Here is a 13,094-nt window from a genome sequence, read left to right on the forward strand (position 1 = left end):
TTAAATTTTGTACATGTCAAGTCCATCTATAAAATTTAGGTTCAAAGTATACAACATGTAATAAACATCAGGGAATGAGAATTAGACTCTAATGTCCCTGATTTTAATCACTCCACCATTGGCAGCTGTGCATTCAGCTGCCAAAGCCCTAAGCTCTGGAATACCCTTGCTAAACCTCTTCACCTCTCTACCTCGCTCTCCTCCTTTAAGACGCTCCTTAAAACCTACCTCTTTGACCAAGCTAATGCTCACCTGTCCTGATATCTCCTCACGTGGCTTGGTGTCAAATTTTGTTTGATAACTCTCCTCAGGGCATTTAACTGCATTAAAGGTGATATATAAATGTAAACTGTTGCTGTACCTTTATTGGTGTTTCTGCCATTCAGTTCCTGAAAAGCCTTTTTAAAAATAGATCACTTTTGACTGGTCATAGTCACAGACGGGAAAAGACAGCACTGGTTTAGAATAACTAAATGGTGAAACTGGAAAAGTTTCTGGAATTTCACAGCTTCACATTTTACTCCAGAATGATGTCTGCAATTCAACCACTGTGATCTTTCTCTTCACTTACAAACCAGCAAAGACAGCAATCAAACCAGTGGCTTCAGCAGGTCAGAGAATTATGTGTGGAAAATATATAATGATGCACACAAAGGAAAAATAACTGTAAGAGCAAAGTGTGAAACTAAGTGAAAGCAGAATTTTCTTTTAAATAGTATGTTGTTAAGTTATAATCAGCCTCGATAAAAAGTTTTGGAGCATTATCGATGCTCATCTTCCATTAAATGCACTCCACATTAAACAAACATATAACTACAGAATCACATGTTTCCACAGAAACCTGAATTGTAAGAACATTACTAAATGTCATAAGTGATCTTGGAGGTCATCTCCTTAGCAACAAAGTGTGGACAATCTCTCTCAGCTGTTGGAGCATAAAATGTAACCCCAGAATGAGACCTGTATCTCAACCACTGGGACACCTGTGCAATTGGAATGGTACCGAATGCTTCATATTTCAAGTTCCAATCAATAAAATCTCAGTGCAGCTGTTTACAATGACTAATGGAACAGTGGCAGGCGACATTCAGCACGCGCCTAAACCTCCTGGTTTGGTTCAGGTAGCGGTGGAATCTTGTTTGCCGTATTAAAGTGGAGACCTACAAAGCTCAACCAACTTCAGTTCATTCTAAGATGATGTCATCTAATGCTTGAACATTGCAATATAATTCTGTTCCCTTCACAGTTACTCTGATCATTGCTGTAAATACATACACACACCAGATATGTCTAACCTTTATATCTTCCCCAGCCATTTAGGTGCATACTATGGATTCTCAAGCACCACATATAAAGGTTAAGGTTTTGATTCTTTGTATATATCTAAGCTGCTCTTATTGGTGGTCCACTGTAGGATTTATTTACACATGAAGCAATAGCAGCAAAAACAGTCCTCATCAAACTTCCAGAGCCACAAAATCGAAAGCGAACAAAATAGCAATTACAAAATTGCAAGGAGTGGTCTGGATTTTATAGGTTCTCATAACCAGGGCTCAGGGGTAGAAATGGCCCACAGGCTATATAATTAGACACCCTTGCAGTTCATAAATGGTGTAATCCTGAAGGAACATAAGAGTCATAATGGCACAGAAGCCAGCCAGTCATCAGATCCATGCCGACTCTCTGCAGAGCAATCCAATCAGTCCCATCCTCTGCTCTATCCCTGCATGTTTTTCAAGTGCCCATCCAATTTCCCTTTGAAATCATTCATTACCTCGGTTTTCACCACCCTAATAGGCAGTGAATTCCAGGTCTTTACCACTCGCTGCGTAAAAAAGTTCTTCCTCACATCCCCCCGGCATCTTTTGCCCAAAACCATAAATCTATATCCCCTAGTCCTTGTACTATCAGCTAATGAGAACAGTTTTTCTTTGTCTACCTTATCTAAGCCTGTCAAAATCTTGTACACCTCGATAAAATCTCCCTTCAATCTCCTTTGTTCCAAGGAGAACAACCCCAGCTTCTCCAAACAAGCCTTGTAGCTAAAATCTCTCATCCCTGGAAGCATTCTGGCAAATGTCCCCTCTCATCCTTCCCAAAGTGTGGTGACCAGAACTGGACACAATACTCTAGATGTGGCCTAACTTCCCTGCTTTTGTACTTAATACCTCTATTTACGAAGCCCAAGAACCCATATGCTTTGTCAACTATTCAAAGATCTATGCACATGAACCCCCAGGTCCCTCTGCTCTTGCACACTCTTTAGATCTGTGGCAGTAAGCCTATATTGCCTCTTTCTAACCCTTCTGCCAAAATGCATCCCCTCACACTTCTCTGTATTAAATTCCATTTGCCACTTGTCTGCCCATTCTTCTAGCCTATCTATGTCTTGTTGTAGTCAATTGGCATCACCCTCATTGTTTGACACACTTCCAAGGTTGGTATCATAGGCAAACTTTGAAATTTTACTCTGCACTCCAATATCCAAGTCATTTTATGTGGTCCTAGCACTGAAGCTTGGGCAACAAGCTACCACCTTCTAGACTGAAAAATTGACCCTCCTATTCCAAAAGCCTCAATTTTGGAACGAGCCTTTTATGTGGTACTTTATCAAATGCTTTCTTAAAATCTATATAGGACAGCATCCACCACATTCCCTTCATCAAACTTTTGTTACTTCACAAAAAATTCAATTAGATTAGACAAGCCTTTCATAGATCTGTGCTGGCTCTCCTTAATTAACTCAAACCTCTCCAAGTGCCTGTTGATTCTTTCCCCCCAATTATTGTTTCTAAAACCTCACTCACCACTCATGTTAAACTGATTGGCCTGTAGTTACAAGGAATGCCCTTACCCCCTTTCTTGAATAAGGGTGTCACATTTGCCACTCTCCAATCCTCTGGCACCTCCCTGATATCTTGGGAAGATTGGAAGATTATGGCAAGCCCTTCTACTATCTCCAATCCCACTTCCTTTAGCAACCTAGGATGCAAACCATTCAGACAAGGCAACTTACCCGCTCTAAGAATAGCCAGCCTTTCCAGTACATCCTTCCTATCAATTTTCACCTCATCCATCACTTCTACCATCTCCGCTTCTACCAATATTTTGTCAGCATTCTTTTCCTTAGTTAACACCGATACAAAGTACTCATTAAGTATTCTACCCTTGCTTGTGCCTCTAAACATATATCTTCTTTGTCACCAACAGGATCCACGCCATCTCTTACTACCCACTTAGATCATACATTAGTATGCCCTTTTATGTTAACTTCAATTCCATTTTCAGATTCACTCATTGCCAGTCTTTTCCTCTTCACTTTCCCTCTCAACTTATTGTATTTGGCCTGATTCTCGCTTGAAGAATTCACCTGACATACATTGCACACCCTCCTTTGTTGTTTCATCAGATTCTCTACCTCCCTTGTCATCCAAGGAGCTCTGGTTTTGGGTCCCTTATCTTTTGCCCTTATTGGAATGTACCTAGCCTGCAGCTGAAACATCGCCTCCTTAAAATCACCCACTGTTCCGTTACTGTTTTTCCTGTCAATCTTTGGTTCCATTTTACCCTTGCTAGATTAAAGGCCTGCTACCCAACCTGAACCCGATGGCGTATTGGGTTCGGGTCGGGTCACTCTTCCGGGTCCGGCTTTCGGGCTCGGGTCGGGTCGGGTCCTTTGGGAGGAAAAGGGAAGTTGAGTAAGTACGCGTCAAAATTTGAAAAGCCTGACGTCAAGGAAGGAAATGTGCATCCAGACTCCAAAGACTCTGAGCCTGCGCAGTGAGCGAGTGAGAGTCTCTATGATGTCATCGTGCTCATGCTGCAGCTTCCTTCCATTCCACCCATTCAAAAATGGTAAGTACTGTGAGTGCACTATGGATGCAAAACGAATGCTGTCAACTGGAAAAAGTGAACATTCCGGTTGTCAGGTCAGACTCAGGAAAAAATGGAAGTACTCGGACCGGGTCAGGTTCGGGTCCGATGTGGTTCTGTCGGATTCGGGTCGGATTTTTTTTCCAGACCTGAGCAGGCCTTTATGCCAGATCCCCTCTTCTCCCACTGAAGTTGGTCTTCTTGCAATTTAGAAGTTCTACTTTATATTGTTCCTTGCTCTTCTCCATTACTAATCTAAACCTTAATGATACGATGATCACTCTTACTCCACAGACACTTGATCCACTTGGCCCACCTCATTCCCCAGCACCAGATCCAGCAATGCCTCCTTCCTAGTTGGATCTAGTAAGTTCTGCTCAACATATTTCAGAAATTCCTCCCCCTCCTTTGCCTTGCACATCTGTTATTTCCCCACAGATTTTCTCTTCCCTCTCTCTCTCTCTCGAGCTTCCAGTATGCACAAATGTGCCACACTGCGAGTCTGACTTAAACTGGTTGTCAGCATAATTCTTAGCACACTGAGAATAAGATGTTCTGCCTATCACACAAATGAATAATGCGATATATGAATTTCAATGTCAGTGTGATACTAGGTATTTAGGACGTACTCCCAAAGACTGGCAGATCACAACGGGCAAGGTACAGACCATAACTAACCAACCCATGCTTGCAAAACTCAAAACACAGTATCCAACATGAGATGTGATTCCATGATTGGACAACATTTGCTAAATAATCCTCAGTGTGCTAAGAATTATGCCAACAAGCAATTTAAGTCAGGCTCGCAGTGAGGCACATTTGTGCGTACTGGAAGCTACATATATTAATACACAGGGCCCTGCTCTTCGCAGACAGAAAGAACATGTACACACATTGTGTCTGTTTCAGCTAAACAAGGTAAGTGACAGCCATTCGCTGGTTCATTCCTCAGGGCAATGCCTTGACCAGAGTCAAGCTGCCTGGTTTAAATTTCAAACAATGCTTGGCAGTTAACTGTCAGTCACCATAAACTGGTACATTCTCCATGGCAGCGCCTCTACCAACCAATCAGCACTCTTTTCTCATACAGTATAGATTTGTTTTTTTCTCTTATATTGGTATTCTTGCACATTGTCCTGATGAGTACAAGACGAAAAGCTTCGACAAAATGTCTGTTTTCAGCAATACTAATATGGTATTGACTTCCTTCTTCAGTACTATCCAACACTCTCACTCCTTTATGCACCTTATTCTTCTTTCATACTTCTATATGCTGGTGCCCATCCCATGCCAATTTACTTTAAACCCTGCCCAACCACACTAGCGAACCTCTAGTCCTTTTAAGATGTAACCCATCCCTTTTGTATAAGTGCTTCCTGCCCCAGAACTAGTCCCACTCTCCCAAAAATCTGCAGCCCTTCCTCCAGCCAAGCATTGTTCCTCCCTATCTTCCTATTTCTACTCTCGCTACCGCATGACACTGGGACAGTTGCACCTCTCTGGAAAAAAATACTAGGTCATCATGTAAAGAGCTAAAGTGCTAATTGTCTTCAACTGTGCAAAGCTTTAGTGAGCTGCAGTGTTAGTTTTAAGATGCATTTTAGTCATGAATAACCATCAAAAACCTTGGAATATTGCAATCCTTTCCATTTTTTAATGTAACTATGGAACACAAATGGCACTGAGAAACTAGTTACAGTGGCACCCAACTGGTGTGAAGAAGCTGAATTATCACATTGCAATGGTCATATCTCTACCACAGTTACATTAGTGCTAAACGTGAGTGCAGATATAATTGTCAGGGAAACTAATAGAGGCCTCTATTAAGCTTTAGTAATGATATTTTCTTAAAAAAAACACAAAAATGATATTTGCAGAAGTTCAGAAGTTTGTCGACAGTTATTTCCGGTGACATGCACATAAATATCAAAATAAATATAACATCTTGCAAAATATCATGAAGATGCTCTCCATTCTAGGATTTAAGCATGTAATCTAGGCGGACACTTAAGCACCTTAAACAGAGGCACTGTCTGTCTACTCAAGTAGGTGTCAAAGATCTATGACACTTCAAAGAAAGAAGGGTTTTTCCCCAATATTATTCTTGGCCATTTGTTTCCCTGGTATCAGCCCACAAATTACCTGATCTATTGAATTCAATTTTAGCATGGCGGGATTTGAACTCATAACTGCTGTGATGCGAGTCAATCTTGGCCATTACATGACTGTACTGATAGAGACAGATATTAGCTTGGCTATAGATGCAACACTGCCTGCCCACCTCAAAAATGATGATCCCAGCAGCAGAGCAGGAATAATTGTCTTCAACTGTGGGGTTTAAAGTTATCAACCATCCAATATTGTCCTGGAGGCTCCAGGAATTAACAGAATAATAGAATCATACAACGCAGGAGGCGGCACTTTGGCCCATTGTGCCTGTTCCAGCTCTTTGTAAGATCTATCAAATTAGGAACTTTCTCCAAAATCCTCCCCTTCAAGTATTTATCTACTTCCCTTATGAAAATTATTATTGAAACTGCTTCCACCAGCCTTTCACGCAATGCATTCCAGATCATAACACTCACTGCAATTTTCTGTTTCCTCACCGTTCTTTTGCCAATAACCTTATAGCTGTGTACTCTAGTTACTGATCACCTGCCAGTATCCCTATTTAATCTATGAAAACCCTTCTCAACTTTGAACACCTCTATTAAATCACCTCATAACCACCTCTGCTTAACGGAGAACAATCCCAACTTCCTTAGTCACTTCACGTAATTGAAGTCTCACATCCCAGGTATCATTAGAAAATGAGTAACACAGTGAAAATGCAAGATTTCAAACATTCATCGTTGTTTTACTATTTATGGCCTTGTTTACTTTCTTTGCTTGTTGCAGCTATAGACAGAATCAGCCTGGTTACAATGCACAGAGACTTTTTTTTACTGTAGTGCTAAATTTAACTCAGATGTGCTGTTCTTTCTTAGAAACTGCACAGACCTAAAAAAATATAAAACCTTGCAAACAATATCCAGTGAGAAACTGCTCTAGGGTATACAGCCCATTGAAAAGAGAACACAGCTCATTAAAAATATAACTGGTGGTTCTATGGAAGTAAAAATTAAAAATTATTTTTATTGAAAGCCTCAACAGAAAGGTCAGATCCCATTGTGCAGGAAACCAGCAATGGTAAAATGAGCAGGACAGGAGGCTAGATAAATCAAAGCAATTTAAGTAAGTTGCTGTTAAAAGCATGCTAATTACAGGAGATGCGATGATGAACACAAGGCAATGTATATTTTGGTATTTTTTTCCAGTGTTGCACAAACCTGCATATAATTCCTGTTTCATAATCAAAATTCAACCACATCTCCAGAATTGATATTTTAAAAAATGTCCTTCACATTTTGCGCTATGAATAGTAACATATTGTGTTCTGGTGCACAGTCATCACTTTATTTATAGATTCTGACAAATTACATCTATAAGGTTCTCATATCTGTCATGGACATTGAGCCTGTCAGCTATTTTCTTTTTTTATTCTTTCATGGGATGTGGGCGTCACTGGCAAGGCCAGCATTTGTTGCCCATCCCTAATTGCCCTTGAACGGAGCGGCTTGCTAGGCCATTTCAGAGGGCAGTTAAGAGTCAACCACATTGCTGTAGGTCTGGAGTCACATGTAGGACAGACCAGGTAAGGACAGCAGATTTCCTTCCCTAAAGGGCATTAGTGAACCTGATGGGTTTTTACAACAATCAATGATAGCTTCATGGCATCATTACTGAGACTAGCTTTCAATTCCAGATATTAAAAAAATAATTAATTAATTTAATGCTGCCATGGTGGGATTTGAAGCCATGCCCGCAGGGAATTAGACTGGACCTGTGGATTACTAGTTCAGTGACATTACCACTACACCACCCGTCTCCCTGCTGATCATGTTTAAAATTTATCATACAAAAAACCCCCACAAACTTTGTCCAACAAAGGCAACATTGCGAGTGGCATGAATTGGATAATTCTTTCAAAGAGCCAGCACTGGCATGATGGGCTGAATGGCTTCCTCCTGTGCTCTATTGATTCTATGCACTCTTTGGCCTGACCTTCCAAACACACAGCAAAATGCAGCCAGTTTGACCTCAACATTTTGGATTCTGGCTACAGTTCTTGCCACACCCATATTTCAAGTTTGCCAATAGTTGGAAGCCTCAACACAGACACCCAAAAAAGGTCAGTGAGTGTCAGCTGGGGCTGTGTCAGGTAACACACTCAACTCTCAGTCAGAAAGTTGTGGGTTCAAGACTGCTCCAGAGCCCTGAGCACAAATCTAGGATGACATTCCATTGCGGTACTGAGGGAATGCTGCATTGTCAGAGGAGACGTCAAGGTGGACAGGGCCCCAGATTATCAGATGGAAGTAAAAAATCTCATGGTACTATTCAAGGAAGAGCAGGGGAGGAGTTCTCCCTGGTGGGTTGACCAATATTTATCCCTCAATCAACACCTATTAACTAACATCTAAAGAGAGATTATCTGGTCATTATCATTGCTGTTTGTGGGAGCTTGCAACGTGTAAACTGGCTGCAGTGCTTCCTACATGATAACAGTGACTACAGTTCAAAAGTACTTTATTGGCTGTGAAACGCTTTGGGACGTCCTGAGGTCGCGAAATGGAAGTCTTTCTCTCTTTCAATGTGTATCCCCAACAAGATAATTATCTGGAGTCACAACAGTTGGCCAATGTTCCAACCCATGCCAAATGAGAAAAAATCATTTCTATTTCCGTACAGCACCATGATGCCAATTTACGTGCATGCTCAGAGAACATAATTTTTAAAAATTCATTCATGGGATGTGGGCGTCGCTGGCTAGGCCAGCAAATATTGCCCATCCCTAATTGCCCTTGAGAAGGTGGTGGTGAGCTGCCTTCTTGAATCACTGCAGTCGATGTGGGGCAGGTACACCTACAGTGCTGTTAGAAAGGGAGTTCCAGGATTTTGACCCAGCGACAGTGAAGGAACGGCGATATAGTTCCAAGTCAGGATGGTGTGTGGCTTGGAGGGTAACTTGCAGGTGGTGGTGTTCCCATGCATCTACTGCCCTTGTCCTTCTAGTTGGTAGAGGTCACAGGTTTGGAAGGTGCTGTTGAAGAAGTCTTGGTGTGTTGCAAGCTTTCATCTACAAAATCAAATTGAGTAACTGCACCAAAAGTTTAACATTCAGTTCAAGTTCAAGTCTTCTGTGGTCTAAAACTTTAAATTAAGCTCTTTAACCACTTAACCTGTTGTTAATTTAGCAAGTTCAATCGAAGATCTTGAAGCAAGAAATACAAACAAATCTTTCCATCTTACTGTACTTGGAGAGACAGACAGTTAAGAACTAGGAAGACACCTCGCTAGCTGAGGGAGGGTTGTGTGGAAAAGGAAGACAAAATGTTGGCCTATTCAGGGAATGGGCGAAGGGATCAGAGACAGAGACAGCTTCTATTAGGGGTGGGAAAAAGAATGAATAAATAGTTGAGTGGGGACAGGGCAAGACCTGATTAGAGCACAGGAAGATAAGGAGAGAAGGCTGGAATTTGGGGCGTAAAATAGAGTGGGAGGCTCGGGAGGGACCCTTGCCAACCTGCTCCCGCCTCCATTTCAGGTGTGGCAATGAGAAATGGCCCGCCCACCCCTGGTCAATCAAGGCCCTTAAGTGGCTAATTAATGGCCACTTAAGGGCCTCCGCCCGCCACCATGGGGATTTTACCATTGGCAGGTGGGTGACCCAGGACTGAGAATGGCCACCTGATAGAAGTAGGAGACCTTCTGACAGCCGGGAGGGGGGCCTCTTGATTGGGCATCCTGTGCCCAATTGACCACTGCCCCCGGTGCCCCAACCACCCCCAATGCGCTCCCCCACCCCCCAAAAATCAACCCCTCCTAGCCTCGCCAGGGCCCGACTGATCACCTCTGGCGAGGCCCTAAAAACTTACCTCTGTTATGGGGCTATCCTTCCTCTTCCTGCTGAAGCTGGGTGTTGTTGCAGCAGTGGCCACTGCTCCCAGTGGCGCTGCTGGGACTAAGAGCTGCCAGCATGTTGATTGGCCAGCAACTCCATTAGGCGGGACTTCCTGCCTCAATGAGGTGAAAGTCCTGCCCAAGATCAATTAAGAGTCTCGGGACGGTAAAATCCGGTCTGGATCTCCAGGCCTGGCTGAGGTAGGATCACCGACTTTTCAGTCGGTGGACGGCTCCCGTCTGGCAAGCATTAAATTCCTGCCCTTATCTTGGGAGGGAAATTTCTGTAGCTGCCAGAAACAGGAGACACAACTGCAGTAAGAGCACATTACAGAAGCGTATCTGAAGAGGTGGTGGAAGCAGATACAACAACTTTCAAAAGTGAACTGGATAAATACTTGAAGGGGAAAGATTTACAAGGCTTTGGGGAGAGAGCAGGGGAGTGGGACTAATTGGATAGCTTTTTCAAAGAGCCAGCATAAGCACAATGGGCTGAATGCTCTCATTCCTTCCTGTTTGAATTTGAGGTTTTTTTTATTCATTCATGGGATGTGGGCGTCGCCGGCCAGGCCAGCCTTTATTGCCCATCCCTAATTGCCCTTGAGAAGGTGGTGGTGAGCTGCCTTCTTGAACCGCTGCAGTCCATGTAGGGTAGGTACACCCACAGTGCTGTTTGGAAGAGGGTTCCAGGATTTTGACCCAGCGACAGTGAAGGAATGGCGATATAGTTCCAAGTTAAGATGGTGGGTGACTTGGAGGGGAACTTGCAGGTGGTGTTCCCATGCATTTGCTGCCCTTGTCCTTCTAGTTGGTAGAGGTCGTGGGTTTGGAAGGTGTTGTCTAAGGAGCCTTGGTGCGTTGCTGCAGTGAATCTTGTAGATGGTACACACTGCTGCCACTGTGCGTCGGTGGTGGAGGGAGTAAATGTTTGTAGATGGGGTGCCAATCAAGCAGGCTGCTTTGTCCTGGATGGTCGAGCTTCTTGAGTGTTGCTGGAGCTGCACCCATCCAGGCAAGTGGAGAGTATTCCATCACACTCCTGACTTGTGCCTTGTAGATGGTGGACAGGCTTTGGGGAGTCAGGAGGCGAGTTACTCGCCGCAGGATTCCTAGCCTCCGACCTGCTCTTGTAGCCACGGTATTTATATGGCTACTCCAGTTCAGTTTCTGGTCAAAGGTAGCCCCTAGGATGTTGTTAGTGGGGGATTCAGCAATGGTAATGTTGTTGAATGTCAAGGGGAGATGGTTAGATTCTCTCTTGTTGGAGATGGTCATTGCCTGGCACTTGTGTGGCACGAATGTTACTTGCCACTCATCAGCCCTCGCTTGGATATTGTCCAGGTCTTGCTGCATTTCTACACGGACTGCTTCAGTATCTGAGGAGTCATGAATGGTGAACATTGTGCAATCATCAGCGAACATCCCTACTTCTGACCTTATGATTGAAGGAAGGTCATTGATGAAGCAGCTGAAGATGGTTGGGCCTAGGACACTACCCTGAGGAACTCCTGCAGTGATGTCCTGGAGCTCAGATGATTGACCTCCAACAACCACAACCATCTTCCTTTGCGCTAGGTTGACTCCAGCAAGTGGAGGGTTTTCCCCGATTCCCATTGACCTCAGTTTTGCTAGGGCTCCTTGATGCCGTACTCGGTCAAATGCTGCCTTGATGTCAAGGGCAGTCACTCTCACCTCACCTCGAATTCTGCTCTTTTGTCCATGTTTGAACCAAGGCTGTAATGAGATCAGGAGCTGAGTGGCCCTGGCGGAACCCAAGCTGAGCATCACCAAGCAGGTTATTGCTAAGCAAGTGCCGCTTGATGGCACTGTTGATGACACCTTCCATCACTTTACCGATGATTGAGAGTAGGCTGATGGGGCGGTAATTGGCTGGGTTGGACTTGTCCTGCTTTTTGTGTACAGGACATACCTGGGCAATTTTCCACATTGCCGGTAGATGCCAGTGTTGTAGCTGTACTGGAACAGCTTGGCTAGGGGCGTGGCAAGTTCTGGAGTACAGGTCTTCACTATTATTGCCGGAATATTGTCAGGGCCCATAGTCTTTGCAGTATCCAGGGCCTTCAGTAGTTTCTTGATATCATGCGGAGTGAATCGAATTGGCTGATGTCTGGCATCTGTGATGCTGGGGACTTCAGTATGAGGCAGAGATGGATCAACAACTCGGCACTTCTGGCTGAAGATTGTTGCAAATGCTTCAGCCTTATCTTTCGCACTGATGTGCTGGGCTCCCCCATCATTGAGGATGGAGATATTGGTTGGGCCACCTCCTCCAGTTAGTTGTTTAATTGTCCACCACCATTCACGGCTGGATGTGGCAGGACTGCAGAGCTTAGATCTGATCCGTTGGTTATGGGATGGCTTAGCTCTGTCTATTGCATGCTGCTTACACGGTTTGGCACGCAGATAGTCCTGTGTTGTAGCTTCACCAGGTTGACACCTCATTTTGAGGTATGCCTGGTGCTGCTCCTGGCATGCCCTCCTGCACTCTTCATTGAACCAGGGTTGGTCTCCTGGCTGGATGGCAATGGTAGAGTGGGGATATGCCAGGCCATGAGGTTACAGATTGTGGTTGAATACAATTCTGCTGCTGCTGATGGCCTACAGCACCTCACGGATGCCCAGTTTTGTATTGCTGTTCGAAATCTATCCCATTTAGCATGGTGTAGTGCTACACAACACGAAGGAGTTGTCTCCACAAAGACTGTGCGGTGGTCACTCCGACCAATACTGTCATGGACAGATGCATCTGTGGCAGGCAGATTTGTGAGGATGAGGTCATGTATGTTTTCCCCTCCTGTTGGTTCCCTCACCACCTGCCGCATACCCAGTCTAGCAGATATGTCCATTAGGACTCGGCCAGCTTGGTCAGTAGTGCTGCTACCAAGCCACTCTTGGTGATGGACATTGGAATCGCCCACCCAAAGTACATTCTGTGCCCTTGCCACCCTCAGTGCTTCCTCGTGGTGCTCAACATGGAAGAGTACTGATTCAGCAGCTGAGGGAGAGCAGTAAGTGGTAATCAGCAGGAGGTTTCCTTGTCCATGTTTGACCTGATGCCATGAGACCTCATGGGATCCAGAGTCGATGTTGAGGACTCCCAGGGCAACTCCCTCCCTACTGTGTACCACTGTGCCACCACCTCCGCTGGGTCTGTCCTGCCGGTGGGACAGGATATACCCGGGGGACAGGATATACCC

The 13,094-nt window shown here is 44.3% G+C and overlaps 1 protein-coding gene across 1 annotated transcript in view; it reads right to left on the reverse strand.

Moving 5' to 3' along the window:
* The window catches only part of zdhhc8b (zinc finger DHHC-type palmitoyltransferase 8b), a 236,779-nt gene that overhangs the window by 61,481 nt on the left and 162,204 nt on the right, over positions 1–13,094 (reverse strand). The gene's annotated exons all lie outside the window — the stretch shown is intronic.

This window comes from Heterodontus francisci, chromosome 23, assembly GCF_036365525.1.
Source record: "Heterodontus francisci isolate sHetFra1 chromosome 23, sHetFra1.hap1, whole genome shotgun sequence".
Taxonomy (NCBI): Eukaryota; Metazoa; Chordata; class Chondrichthyes; order Heterodontiformes; family Heterodontidae; genus Heterodontus; species Heterodontus francisci.